Source organism: Pleurodeles waltl, chromosome 1_2, assembly GCF_031143425.1.
Source record: "Pleurodeles waltl isolate 20211129_DDA chromosome 1_2, aPleWal1.hap1.20221129, whole genome shotgun sequence".
In the NCBI taxonomy this organism is placed as follows: Eukaryota; Metazoa; Chordata; class Amphibia; order Caudata; family Salamandridae; genus Pleurodeles; species Pleurodeles waltl.
In genome coordinates this window covers 404943298-404956961 of record NC_090437.1, presented here as the reverse complement: position 1 = coordinate 404956961, position 13664 = coordinate 404943298, and the positions used below count along the sequence as shown (strand labels likewise).

Genomic DNA, 13664 nt, shown 5'->3' with positions numbered 1-13664 from the left:
CTAAGATATATGGTTGGGATTCCATCCACGTGCTTTAGAGATCTCTATGGCGTCATCTTCATTTTTGTTTCACCAGCCTCCAAAGACTTAGATGGGAAAATGCCAACAAACGTTTAAAATGTGTTTCATGGAAATTAAGGCCAGGGTACCAACGCATCCTTTAAGCTGCTGATTAATTTTGCACATGTGCACCAGTTTATGTTGAATACAGTAGAATCAGAGTTCTCTGCAAAAGATTATATTTTGAGTAATAAATGTGAAGTAAGGTATTAAAAATGCTAGCTGTATACAAGTAAGCTATACCTAGAGACAAAACATTTCTTGACTCATTTATCTAATTTAACTCTGTTACTGCTGACTGATGAATGATGCAAATAGGTGTTTGAGAGGCCTGTATAAAGTAAGCATTGCCTAATGCAGTTCTTTGGCATTTGTAAAGGGGAAGGGTTTCTCTTCTGTCACAAAAACTAAGTTGCAAGAGTATTACAAGCTGTCCTCACACACACAAACCTAACTGGCATAGCATAGGAAGCTTCAAGTTCTGTTTCTCAGAGAAGAGGCTCCAGCAGTGCAAGTTTGGTACACACATAACAAGAACAGTACTGAGAGTGCTGTTTCCCTCGCTCTGACGCATACACAGTATGGGCAGTAAATGTGCTTCTTTTGCCCCTGAGGTTCGAAACGGGCATCAGGTGTGCAACTGCCTTTGTGAAAGCAGAACATAGTTCTAATCTTATCTGCTTCACTTGATCAGGCTGCTAACTTGTTGCGTGTCCTTCCTGGTATTTATTTTGTGCTAAGATGCCATTGTTGGTGAACGAGGCATGAAAATTATTTTCTGTGCTATAATCCTAGGTATATCAATGTATGGGATGGATAAGAAAATGTAACATACATGCCTGACAACATCAGCTTAACAATAGACTTTGTGGGTTGTGTTTTGGGGATCCAAGCTGGGGGGGACAGATCACAGGCATTAATACACAGCCCGCACTATCAGCCTCACATAATTCCCTCCTACACACAGGCAAGTGTAACTCACATCTCGTTCAGTACACAAACAATTGTAAGTTTAGTGCTTAATTTGTAGAAGAATAGGTGCTACTAAATGTTAGCATTCTGAATACCAAGGCTTCATAGTCATGATTCCATCTCATAAATAGATTTATAGCCTGCTGTAGTGGGCTATACTGACCATTAAAGGCCCGCTCAAGCATTTGGCTCAAAGGGAATTGGCCTTTAATGGCTGCTAGAACCCAGCTACAGCAGGCTATAAAGCTATTAGGATAGTCCGCACCTTAAGGGCAGAACGTCCTAATTGAGAAAATAAAGGTATTCAAGACCAAGTTTAGCCAAGCCAGGACGACCTAGAATCCAAGCAACATTCACCCCTCCCTCCTGTTTTGAGAGGCAAGGGAAAGAGAAACAGAGGACATTAGGGCATTGAAATGTTGAGAGCAGGGGGCCTATAGCAGTTTATATTGGCCGCTGCTGCTCTAATGCACTCAATGAAGCTCTCAACATTCCCATGTTTTAATGCCTTTTAAATCCACCACCAGGCACTTCCTCAATCTCACTCTTACATGTTCTTTTTCCACCCTGATTTCTCTATTGGTCAACATTTTTTCCTTTGTTCTCTTCCTCCTTTCCCCCTTGTGTGTTTTCTCTCCCTTGCTCTGGTTCAAGCCAGGAGGAAAAATAAGTGCTGGTCTGTAAAATGGGTATTGGTGAGCCCCACCTGCAACCAACAGCTCCAATTAAGCATCCGCTAGCCACAGTTTTTAAAGAAGGCCCACTTACTCCTCTTTTGTTACCAGACTTTTCTGGCTGTAGATCAGGGCATGCGAGACGCCGTTTTTCGGAGGGTAGGTCCCAAGTATTGGACCTGGATGACTTTTGCTCTGTTTTTTCCAAGTCCCCGAAACGTGCCTCTCAAGGAGCCCTTCCTGACTAAGGGGATGGGCGACCTGATAGTGACGTAGCCAGTTCCCTTGAATTGTAAGTGACCGGCACATATATCTAACTTCCTTATCATTAATTGGAGAAGTACTGACGTAATATTTCTTGTTTGGTCCTGATGAAGCGTCATTGGATCCTGTTGGACCGCACGACGCGAAACATGTCGACCCTTTCCTGAGGGTATTGTTAAACTACAGACCCTGGTAGTGTGTTTGCTCTTTGAAAGTAATTGAGCATTAACACTCAGTTTATTACTTTCACTTTTTGATTTTAATCTTGGTCTTCATCCCAGTATATTGATTAAAAGGTATGAAATAACTTTGGGATGAATAACTAATTTTATTCTCACTCTCTCCGAGCGTTTGCTGATGCCTAAATTATAGGTATTTTTGTCTGATGAGATATCATCAGATCAGGACGGCTGAGTGCCCCCCTTTTTAGGGGAGCCCGTCAGGCGTTGCAGCGCCAGCCTGGCGAGGAGCAATTCCCAATGATGATGCTAGTCATCCATTGTGATGCTTGAGGGTTTTGCTTCTGACACCTCGGGTGCCCTAGGCTAGTTATACACTTTTGGAACAGTGTACCTTTTTGTATATCATATCAGTGGGAGACTGTACACTGGACCACATAATCTCCTGGTCCCTCCTCCCCCCTATCTTAGCTCTAGATGTAGATCAGGTTATGCATAAAATTCAAGAGTCTGGACCTCAGCTCTTAAAGTCTTACCAAACACTTCTCCATTATATCTCTGCTGTAAATTCCTTCTAATAACACCACAACCACTCCATGCACTCTGCTACCCACAAACTCTTAAGTGTACATAGGTCCATCTCTGCTGGTAGAGGAGTGTGCTGCTTCTTCCCAGAGGTGCAGATTTCATGGCACATCTTTCTGCCCACATTCAAGGGTCAGATTGCCCTACTTTAGTTTTTTAAACAAAGTCATCTGATAGAGACTTTGAACTGTGGATTCCTTACCTGTGAATTCCCTGGCGTCAGCTTCGCATCTGGAATTTTATGCTGAGCAGTACCCTGCATGTGCCGTCGGGGGGCGTAGTTCGGATCTGTATGCACCGTTCGGCTCCACGTGGCATCGTTGGAACCGTCTGTGACATCATAGTCGCCTTTACAGGCACCACCTCGGCGTGTGAAGGCCCGTTCTTTTCCTTCCGCTCTGGTTAAGTGCAGGTCCGGGATCGAGCTACCCTCTGCCTTTTTTGGAAGGCCTTTTTAAACTTTTTTGTCAGAGTTTTTTCAAAGTCTGTGCAAGATGTCATAGAGGAAGACGGGGTTCAAGCCGTGTGGTGCATGTCATTGCGCCATGTTGGTGATGGACCCCCCCAGGTATGTCTGTGGTGCCTCGACAGAGACCACGACTCAAAGTCGTGTTCTGACTGCCGGGCCATGGCCCGAAAACTTTGAGAGAGCAGTCTCTGAAGCTCATGGCAGTCCAGCAGACGATGTCACTTGGTACGACTCCTAGGAGGTCAGTCTTGCTCGAGGAGGAGGTTACAGGACCGCTCCAGAAGCCCCAAGTCCTCTTCTTTGCACTCTAAGCCCTCGGGTCACCTAGTAATGAGGCACAAAAAAGAAAAAAAAGTCCAACAGGACTTCGCCATGCCTGTCAACCGACGAGGAAACTTTGGAACGTCAACGTGCCAGGCACGGTTCTGCAGAATCGATACCAGAGCCGACTTAGTGTCTCTCCCCCATCTGGAAGTCACAGTGACCCCTGCTCAAATTAAAGAATTTTAAGAAACCATGCGCCTCATATTTGGGTGGGCTGCCCCTGCTGGTGTGCCTTCGGGCCCCGCGGGGTCAGCAGGGGCTCCATCAAATTCCATATTCAGCAGCTACGGCCCCAAAGCCGTTGGGACCCCAGGATCTGATATTGGATCCGGAGCAACGCTGGATGCAAACAGTTGACCTCTGGTGTCAGCCCAGACGTCGATGCTCCCCCCCGCCGCCAACAACCACCGGTGGTGCGAGCCCCATCCTCATTCAGATGATCCGGAGCCAGAATGACGTAGTACAACGTCGAATCCGACTTTTACGGCACCAACAGGGCCTAGCTCAGTGCCTGAGGTTTATTTTGAACAGCCAGGCACATGGGAGGGGTCTGAGGACCCTTTAGAATATGGATTGGAGCAGGACTGGTATGAGGAGCAAGGGGAAGCCAGTGGACTGGATACTTCTCCAAATACTGGCATGCTCTCAGCTCCTTCTGTGGCTACGGAGGAGGGAGCTTCATATGCCATGGTGGTGCATAGAGCAGCCGAAGTATTGGACCTAGAGTTGCCTACAGTGCCGGTCAGGACTAACATCCTGACAGCGGTGCTTCAGCCGGGGGTTTCCACATTGGAACTGATGTTACCCTTCAACTAAGCCCTTACTGATGTCCTGTTGTGGACGTGGTGCAAACCCAGCACAGGGGCTCTTGTAAATAGGACAATCAGCCGCCACCATCGACCAGCTCCTGCTGACACTAGTTTCCTCACCCAACACGCCACGCCAGAGATCTTGGAGGTTTGGCCTCCACTTCTCATGGTGCCTTCCCTTTCGCTCCCCCGGATAGAGAATGCAAGAGGCTGGATTAGCTTGGTAAGATGATGTTTTCTTCCTCCAGCCTGGCATTGAGGTCCGTAAACACCTCATGCCTATTGGGCCGTTTCCCCCATACTTTATGGGATACATTGGCACAGGTGCTGCCCCAAGTCCCGGAGGGCGTACAGGATACTCTCACTCAAGCCATCAAAGATGGGAGAGATGCAGCCAAGATTACGATTCGGTGTGGTTTGGACACGACCGACTCGCTGGGCAGGGCGATTTCATCGACAGTGGCCCTTCGATACCACGCCTGGCTTCGTATTTCTGGCTTTTCAGGGGATGTCCAGACAAACCTTATGGACATGCCCTTCGATGGCTCATGCCTTTTTTGGATAAAAGGCAGACTCAGCGCTTGAATGGTTCAAGGACTCTGGAGCTACGGCCAGATCCGTGGTCCTCTCGACACCAGCTCGCAACAGTCTGCCTTTAGCCCCTTTGGAGGCTTCTGAAGGGAAGCGGTACCACGCCACCCTCAAATCAGCCACTGTCCTCCATCATCTCAGCATCCAGTGCGAGGATGAGGTTGTGGTACCTTTAGACACAGAGCGTCTAGCCCAGAGGTCAGCTACCACCCAGTCCCCCTCCTCCACAGCGCCCAAGTCCTCCTAGTGTGGTTCTGCAAGACGACACGTGTCCAGTTGGAGGATTCAATTTAATTTCTCTCACTGGCTGTCCATACCATCGGACAAAAGGGTCTTGCAGATCATACAGAAGGGCCATTCCCTCCCCTTCCAGTCTTTCCCTCCCTCTATGCCTCCATTAAAAGAACGGCTGATGGAGGATCATTTAGCTTTGCTCTGCGAGGAAGTTACAGCTCTCTTGGCCAAGGGAGCCATAGAAAGGGTGCCGATGTCGGAAGTAGACAGTGGTTGTTGTTCCCACTACTTTCTGATTCCAAAAAAGAACAAGGGTCTTTGCCCTCTCTTGGATTTAAGAGAGGTCAATCTCTTCCTCAAAAAGGAGAAATTCAAAATGCTCACTCTTACTCAGGTCTTGTCTGCCCTAGACCAGGAAGACTGGATGGTAGCTATGGACTTGTAGGATGTGTATTTTCACATCCCCATCCTGCCTGCTCACAGGCGCTTCCTGCGGTTCATGGTGGTTCACAAGTACTTTCAGTATACAATGCTCCCCTTCGGCCTCACCAGTGCCCCTTGGGTGTTCACAAAAGTGATGGTGGTGGTAGCAGCTCATCTGTGCAGGTATGGGATTTCAGTCTTCCCCTACCTCACTGATTGACTGTTGAAGGCTCCTATGCCCCAGGCTCTCGTCAACCACCTTCAGGCAACGGCGAACCTCCTGCATTCGCTGGGGTTCACTTTAAACGTGCCGAAGTCACACCTGACTCCATCTCAGAAGCTCACTTTCATCAGAGCCATTCTGGACACAGCGCAGTTAGCAGTGCAGGCTTATCCTCCCGAGCAGCGAGTCCAGGATATTCAGGTTATGATAGCGAGATTTCTGACTTTATCCTGGATTTCGGTGAGACAGACTCTGAGGCTGTTGGCGCTCAAGGCCTCCTACATCCTGTTAGTCAAGCATGCCAGATGGCATATGAGGGCTCTGCAGTGGGACTTGAAGTTCCAGTGGGCGCAGCATCAGGGGAATCTTACTGACAGGGTTCAGATCTCAGATGGATCTGCAAAGACCTGCAGTGGTGGTTAGTGAACTGCCATTGGGTCGGAGGCAGACTCATTTCCCTTCCCCAGCCAGATCTCACAGTAGTGACAGATGCGTCACTTTTGGAATGGGTCGGCCATATGGGAGAAGTGGCGATCAGAGGTCTCTGGACTCCATATCAAATTACTGGTGCTCCGGGCGATCTGACTGGCATTGAAAGCATTTCTTCCTGTTGCAAAAGGAAAGATAGTGCAGGTGTTCACGGACAACACCTCCGCAATGTGGTACTGCAACAAGCAGGGCAGTGTGGGGTCATGGACCCTTTGTCAAGAGGCTCTGCGTCTCTGGACATGGCTGGAACAGCAGGCCATAACCCTGGTGGTTCAGCACCTGGCAAGTTCTCTGAACACCAGGGCAGAGAAACTCAGCCGTCAGTGCTTAGCGGATCACAAATGGTATCTCCACCCAGAGATTTTCAGCAGTGGGGAGAGCCTTCGTTAGATCTGTTCTTCTCTGCAGAGAACGTGCAATGTCAGCAGTATTGCACGTTGGAGTTTCCAAGGCGGCAATCGCTCGGCAACGGTTTTCGTCACGAGTGGAGTTCATGCCTCCTGTGCGCCTTTCCACCTATACTAATTCTACCCAGAGTTCTCTAGAAGATCAAGAATGACCGGGCCCAAGGAATTCTAGTGGCTCCGGATTGGGCACAGAGAGGCTGGTATCCTGAGCTTCTGAAAATGAGCATCAGTCCTCCGATCAGCTGCCCCTTCAGGAGGATCTTCTATCGCAGAAGCAGGGGAGGGTTCTCCACCCTAACCTGTCAACTCTGTGCCTTCATGCATGGAGATTGAGCAATGGCAGTTGATGGCTATTGACTTTCCTCCTGAAGTCTGTAAAGTTATTTTGGCAGCCACTCCACTAAAACCGTATATGCCTGCAGTTGGAAATGCTTTGTATATTATTGTACAGAGAGGTCTATTGATCCTCTTTCTGCTTCTCTTTCTGATATCCTTCTCTTTATACTATCCCTTGCCCAGCAGGGTTCTGCCTTGGGTACTCTCAAGAGCTATCTTTCTGCCTTATCGGCATTCCTTCGCCTGCCTGATCAGCATTCCACTTTTCAAATCTCCCATTGTACATGGATTCCTCAAAGGGTTTGTACATATGTTTCCCCCTATGCCCTTTGTTATGCGCTGATGGGACTTAAATCTGGTCCTCACATTTCCTCTGTGTGTTCCCTTCAAGCCTTTACACAACTGTCCCCTCCGGCTGCTCATCATCAAGACAGCCTTCTTAGTGGCAATAACATCTGCCAGGAGGGTGTGTGAGATGCATGCTCTGTCACCAAAGCCGCCGTATATCACTATCCAGACAAGTTGGTTCTCAGAACTCGTGCCTCTTTCCTCCCCAAACTGGTGACCCCATTTTATCTGGTTCAGAACATCACCCTGTCCACCTTCTTTGCTCCACTGCATCCTTCTAAGGAAGAGGAGCAACTCCACCCGCTGGACCCAAAAAGAGCGTTCTACCTTGACCGCACAAAAGAGTTCCGGGTGGATGACCAACTCTTTGTGAGGTACGTGGGAGCAAAGAAGGGTCAAACAGTGCGGAAGCGAACCATTTTGCACTGAGTTGTTCTCTGCGTCAAGATCTGCTATGTGCTGGCCCGGAAGCAGCCTCCTGAGGGCTCATTCTACCAGGGGCAAAGCTGCTACCACTGCTCTAGCTCGGGCGGTCCAGTCCTGGATATTTGTCAAGCAGCGACCATGGAATCTTTGCACACGTTTGCAGTACATTACTGCCTGGACAATCCGGTACAGAGAGACAGACACTTTGCCCATTCAGTCCTACAGGACTTTTTGGTGTAAGTAGAGGTATCCGCAGCCCACCGCCAGGAGGTTATGGCTTGAGTATCTATTCAAAGGTAAGGAATCTGCAGCTAAAAGTCTCTATCAGATGAACAAGTTACTTACCTTCAGTAGCGCATTATCTGGTAGAGACTCTATCTAGCTGCAGATTCCTTACACCCACCCATGCCTCCCTGCTCTGCGGATATGCCGAGTAGGGTTAGAATGTATCCCTTTTAGGGCTCTAGTTTTGCACAGAAGAACTGTTAGTTCTATCTATGACTGCGCTTCTGGCAGGGAAGTTTGTGGGTAAAAGAACTGACGTACGTGTGCCGAGGTAATAAAAGCTTTGATGGCGGCAGGCATACCGTGATTTAAAACGGGTGATGAGTATGAATTGTCAAAATCATTTCTTGTTTTACAAACAACATCAAATTATAAAGCACTATTCGTTATTGAGTATGTCTGTGTATAGTGTTTCTGCAAAAGTTAGGCCGTTAAAGCCTTCCGACACCAAAAGTATATGGTATTTTCACATATACGCTAGTAGTTCAAAAGCCTATTGCCTCCATTCTCTTCTACTTTATCTTCTCACCTAAACTGGCTTTCTAACTGGCTTCCAGACACAGTGGCCATCATTTGCGCTTTTATTATCTTCAGAGCATTTCATTTCAGTTCATTTTAATCATCGGTCCTCATAGGTGCCCATATACCCTCTTCATATGAAAAGTTTACTTAGTCAGTGAGGCCAAGTGTCACCTTTTTACTGACACAAGTCGAGTAAGTATTTTATGTAAATCTTGGATTTGGGAGAGGTGGAGGCAGGGTCAGTACCGTACAGCAAGATTCTCGCTGCCTAATGCAGCTCTGCCAACCGGGACAACAATTCACCTTAATCCTTGGGTCGGAGCACCTGTGGCCCTCCACTTGTCAGTTGACGATTTGCCAGAGGATGCCCCTTTCTTCAAAGTCAGGAGAAATAGATTGCTCAGGTGCCTGGAGGTGCAGCCTGTCGGTGTTTCGGTGGGTCCTGCCTCTGAGCTGGGGCACAGGTCTCTATCTGCTTGCTGCCCTCTGGATCCTGCTTGGCTCCTTTGGCCTCCACGCTGTACAGTGGTGGCGGGCGACCCACAGATAGCACACACAGTGAGTGAAGCAACGCTACTTGTACTGGGGTGTTTGTGGTCAGATCCGCTGAACCTGTAGTGGTTGCTGCCACGGGAGAGAAGAACTTGAGCTGCACCCAGCTTATGAACACAGAGACTGCCGGCCCTAGACTAGAGACATACCCATTGCCTGGGGCTGCGGCAACCGGCCAGATCCTTCTTGCTCAGCCTGGATTGGTGTCTGTGTAAGGGGCTGGCCCTCATTCTGTTTGGTCTGAGGAGTGGCAGCCTGATATTGGTGCTGGGGGTGAAACTCTAACAAAGGCACTTATGTCACTGGACACCTGGGGTGGTTTAAGGGGGGCCACTGCATGTGGCTGGATGTAGTGGAGGAGACGGCTTGGGTAATCCTCTGGGGTTCTGGGTCTGCTTGTGCTGCCCTCGCTACAACAGGGGTGAGGTGAGACCCAGTTCAGGTGCCAAATTTGACTGCCTGAATTCTCACTCCCACCTACTGAACACCCTGCATTTACACTGCAATGCAATAGGCAAGCATGGCTCCAAACAGCCCTTGCTTTCCTTCCAGGGCCAGAGGGACGAGAGTACGGAGGTGGTGTATCATGCTGCCCTGCAGCCAGATGTCCTTGTGGAGGATGCCCACACAGTCACTAATGTACATCCCTTGAGGATGTAAAAAGTTCTGGCGGTAATAAAAACAAAAAACAAAAATGAGGACTTAGAGGTGAGGTCCCGTTGGAACAATTTACACATAATGGGGATACCAGAGTCATGGATAAAATGGGCACTTTTGTTGAGGACATGCTCCACTCCCTGTTCGGCGATGCCCTGTCTCCAGTGTTTGCGATAGAGCATGCCCATTGTTCGCTGGGCCCTCGACCTTCCCAGGGGCCCAAAAGTGACACTTTACCTGCTATATAGACTGAGAAATATCCTAAAGTTGACCAGGGAGTGCCAAAACGTCCAATACCAGTGAAAAGCAATCTCCCTGTAGTCTGACTTCACGTTAGCAGTGCAGGGGACCTGCTGCATGTTTCTTCCAGCCAAACGGCTTCTACAGAAGGCAGAGGTGATCCACGCATTGCTTTATCCTGCTAAACTTTACATGTCCATTCAAGCTAAAACACTCCCATTCAGGGGCCCAATGGCAGCTCCGAAATTTCCATGCAAGCTCATGCATTCCCGGTCCCCCTCCCTTGCTTATCGGAAGCTTCGGACACTGGCAGCCTCTGTGACAGTGAGTGATCGGAGCCATGCTGGACTTTTACCAGACTTTGCCACCTTACAACATATTGTAGATTTGCCTACTGATAGTTGTCTGCGCTGTCCCAGCTTGGCTCCAGGCGCTCATTATGTCCTTTGGTCAGGATGCACTCCACATCCCTAACATTCCTCTCTCTGCTACCCTGCTTTCTATTAGCTGGATTGTACGCTACGCCTCCTGGCACCTTGATGGGTTTATTCCTTACATTCACTATCGTGTTCTTGTGTTTGGGCAGAGGGAGGTGGGTTGATGTGGATGGTTCAGTTGGTTGTGGGGGTTGAAGTGGGTGGGGTGTTTAGATATGTTTTTCCTCTTTTATGTTATTGCAGAACTTGCGTACACATATTCTTTGCTGCATGCGTGTGGCTTTCCACTATGGCCAGAATCCTCAGTACAATATATGACCCCAGACTTTGTAGCTCCACATGTTGCGATGACTACCCTTAGATGTCTCGCCTGGAACATCCATGGACTAAGTGTCCTGTGTAAGGCCTGCCTAGTGTTTGCTTACCTCTGTCAGCATCATATCGACGTTTTCTATTGACAGGAACTCCACTTAACTAATGCCTCACATCCTTGTTAGCATGCCGGCTGGATTGCAGTAACACATGAAGCAGTGTATTCTAATTATGCACAGGGCTTGCTATTCTCATTCGCTAAGGCCTTCAGTGGCTCACAGGCACGTCCATATGTGACAAGCAAAGTAGATATGTTGTCCTCCTTGGCACACTTTTGGGCCACCAGTGCATTCTGTCCTCCGTATACATTCCTAAAACTGATTGTCCCGCCCTCTTTGCAGAAATGTGGATACACATCCTGACTATAGTAATGACAACAGACCTGTTGGGGAGACTTTAATGTAGTGCTTGACCAGCGTCTTGACAGGTCCAGTGATAAAAGACAAAGACGGCCATACCTGTGCGTAGCCGCCCAATTACACCTTATAGAGGAAGACCACAGACTCATTGACCTGTGGAGAGGCAGGCATCCCCAACATAGAGAGGGTACATGCATGGGTGCTTCAAACAACACCTGGCCTAGAATAGACTTTTGGATGGAAATAAATGATGTAGTTCCCTGGCTAACGACAACTGAGCACCTCCCCAGGACACTCTTGGACCATGCACCAATCCTTCTCAAACTTGCTCTCCTCAACACACAAGCCCACACACAGACATGGCACCTTGCAGCAAATAGCCTCAGTGACCCTGTATTCCGTGATGAGGTCCGATCCAATATCATATAATACTTTCCATCAGTTTTCAATCAGTGGCCTGTGCCTCTACTCTGTGGGAGGTATTAAAGTAGTAATTCGAGGCATGTGCATAGCTAAACAGGCTAGAGTATTGCGGGCAAAAAAAGATCTGAAATTCGCACCATTGTGCTTGCCTTCTTTGCTTCCGGTCATGTTAGCATTCTTGCCTCAATTAAGCAAAAGCTCAGTGAAGATGCTGAGGAGGCACCCTGGAAAACGTTATCTTGGTACAGAGCTACATGGAGGTGGACGGAGCAGGCCCGGTGTTGGCCAAATAGCTCTGTCAGCCTTGGGCCAGCAACTACATTATGGAGCTGCTCGATGATCAATGGACTCAGCAGTCAGACCCAGAGGGTCTTACACGTACCATGACCACCTTCTACACTGAACAATATAGCTCCACAATAGTCATGACTCCGCACAGTCGGATAAACATCTGGATTCAGTCCAGGTCCTTTGGCTCAAGAATGCCTATCGGCATTATCTGGAGGTTCTGTTCACTGATTGAGTATGCCTGGAGACAGGACTCTTAGACTTGATGGTCTGACCGTCGCCTTTTACCAAGAGTATGCCCAGATCCATGCCCCTCACCTCTTGGCTGTGTTTGACAACGCTCTCCATGTGTGTAGCCTTCCATTTACAATGAGAGGCAATGGTTGTCTCTGTATTGAATCCAGGCAGGCCACCCAATCTGTGCAACTTCTATCTGTCGATGATTAACATAGGTAATAAAATCTTAGCCAAATTACTTGTGACTCGATAGACACCACTAATACCTGACATAGTACACCCTGATCAATCAGGATTTGTGCCCGGCTGTAACACGTCCCACAAGCTATGCACAATGACATACTTACACACTCCATCAATCCCATCTCAAGGCAGTGGCACTTATTCTCAACACCACTGAGATGTTAAATTCCTTGGAGTGGCCCCTTTTTTATTTTGCCCGTTTTTGAGACTTGTCCTTAGCCCCTGCTTTATGAGCTATATATAACTCCTCTATATGTTGCCATGTACTAGGTTGCATATCACTGGTGAGGTTATTGCCCCCTTTTCAATATTTAGGGGAACTAGGAAGGGGTGCCCACTGTCACCCTTCCTTTCTGCTATCACAATGGAACCATTGGTGGCCTCAACTGGACTTGCCTTTCACACTAGATGTATTCCAATCCCTATATACGCAGATGATATTACCCTGTCTATACCTGTGGGACTCTCACATTAACAAATCCCCTGTAATTTGCTAAGTCATTCACTATGGTGGCCTCACCGGTGCTGATATAAATTGGTCAGAGTCCGGCCACTAATGATGAACAGTGCAGCCAATTAGCCTAACCGTGGCTCCTCACGCTGGGTGATTCTGTCTGGACATATACTTGGGTTTCCACAGCACATCCTGCTTGTTGTGTTCACATATTTGAGGTTTCGGGCGGCACTCGGCACTGTGCATGACGTTCCTGACTGCCCCCCTTAATTTCATGTATTAGACATGATCCTGACCAGTTGATCTCTTCGAAAATTGATCTTATAGTTATATGTGATCAGACAGGACAAATCAGCTATTTGCACCCCTAGGTGAGGCTTTAAGGCAGAGTTCGAACCTCCCCACACTGCAGCACAATGGAAACTTTTATAGTGTGCAGTCACATCCTGGCAAGCTTGGGCCAAAGTCCATCCATTCCCGGATGTTTAAAGGTTTTTCCAGCCCAGAGAATCAAATGCTTTCTCACCGTCGACTGAGGACTGACACTCGCACAACCCTTCAATTATATGAATGAATCTACACTTTGATGGTCCTCTTTCTTCCCTGTATAAAACTTAATTAAATCAGTAAGACCAACACCTACAGTATTCCATTTAACAATGATCTTTCTGAATATTTTATTTCCATTTTATCATAGCTTAGGGACAATAGGAATCAATAATAGGAGTCAAATGTGTGTGCGTTCCACCACCAGGGCATACAGCTTTAGAAATAGTGAGCAG

The 13664-nt window shown here is 48.1% G+C and overlaps 1 protein-coding gene across 2 annotated transcripts in view; it reads left to right on the top strand.

Moving 5' to 3' along the window:
• Positions 1-13664, top strand: part of RIC1 (RIC1 homolog, RAB6A GEF complex partner 1) — a 673031-nt gene that overhangs the window by 522342 nt on the left and 137025 nt on the right. The gene's annotated exons all lie outside the window — the stretch shown is intronic.